This window comes from Eulemur rufifrons, unplaced genomic scaffold (assembly GCF_041146395.1).
Source record: "Eulemur rufifrons isolate Redbay unplaced genomic scaffold, OSU_ERuf_1 scaffold_386, whole genome shotgun sequence".
In the NCBI taxonomy this organism is placed as follows: Eukaryota; Metazoa; Chordata; class Mammalia; order Primates; family Lemuridae; genus Eulemur; species Eulemur rufifrons.
The window spans coordinates 45,001-46,160 of NW_027183168.1; the positions used below are offsets into that span (position 1 = coordinate 45,001).

General features: G+C 49.1%; 1 pseudogene; it reads right to left on the minus strand.

Moving 5' to 3' along the window:
- LOC138380368 (small nucleolar RNA U13) overlaps nucleotides 1-24 on the minus strand; it is a 92-nt pseudogene extending 68 nt beyond the window's left edge.
- Between the last annotated feature and the right edge of the window lie 1,136 nt (nucleotides 25-1,160).

Sequence of the window (1,160 nt, forward strand, 5' to 3'; positions counted from 1 at the left end):
CACGTTTATGAACTAGAAAGGGATCTGGTGTGACTTTGCTATTATTTCCCCTCCCCTCCTCCCCGCGCTGAGAATGAGTTTCCCCGGGCTCGTGTGCCCGCCTGGGAATCGGCTGCAGACGCCATGGCCCCGGGTCGACCACATGTTGCCCTGGGGTCCACCAGATGTCTCTGGCGAATTGGGGCCCTAGGGTGCTTGTGACGGTGTGGTCACTAGGTGTCGCTCTGGGCTCAGTATTCTTCCTTCTCGCTGTGACTTTGGTCTCTTTTTTTCGAAATTTCTTTCTTTCTTCCTCTTTTGCCCTGTTTCCATTTTCCCTTCTTAATCTCTTTCTCTCTTTTTGTTGCTTTTTTTCCACGGCAGATGGGTGATGTGTGTGTGGAGGAAACGCGGCGTCAGGGAGAAGACACATCTCACACGTGCTCGGGAACACCCGATCGTCACGCTTCTGAGTACCGACCGATGGATCTGGTCCCGAATTTTTTAATAGTTTTCTCCTCTCTCTCTCTCTCTCTCTCTCTCCCCCCCCCTTCCTTCTCTTTCCTTTCTCTCCCTTCCTTTCTTTCTTTCTCTCGCTCTCTCGCTCTCGCTCTTCTTTTCTTTCTGACAGAGTCTCTCGTTCTGTTGCCCTGGCTAGAGTGCCATGGCGTCAGCCTAGCTCACAGCAATCTCAAACTCCTGGGCTCAAGCGATCAGACTGCCTCAGCCTCCCGAGTAGCTGGGATTACAGGCATGTGCCAGCATGCCCAGCTAATTGGATATACGTGTGTGTGTGTGTGTGTGTGTGTGTGTGTATATATATTTTTATATATATATATATATATATATATATATATTTTTTTTTTTTTTTTGAAACAAAGTCTCACTCTGTTGCCCAGACTAGAGTGCCGTGGCGTCAGCCTAGCTCACAGCAACCTCAAACTCCTGGGCTCAAGCGATCCTACTGCCCCAGCCTCCCGAGTACCTGGGACTACAGGCATGCGCCACCGTGCCCGGCTAATATTTTTCTGTATATATTTTTAGATACTGTTTCTGTATATATTTTTAGATATATAGTTTCTTTCTATTTTTAGTAGAGATGGGGGTCTCGCTCTTGCTCAGGCTGGTCTCGAACTCCCGACCTTGAGCGATCCACCCGCCTCTACCTCCCAGAGTGCTAG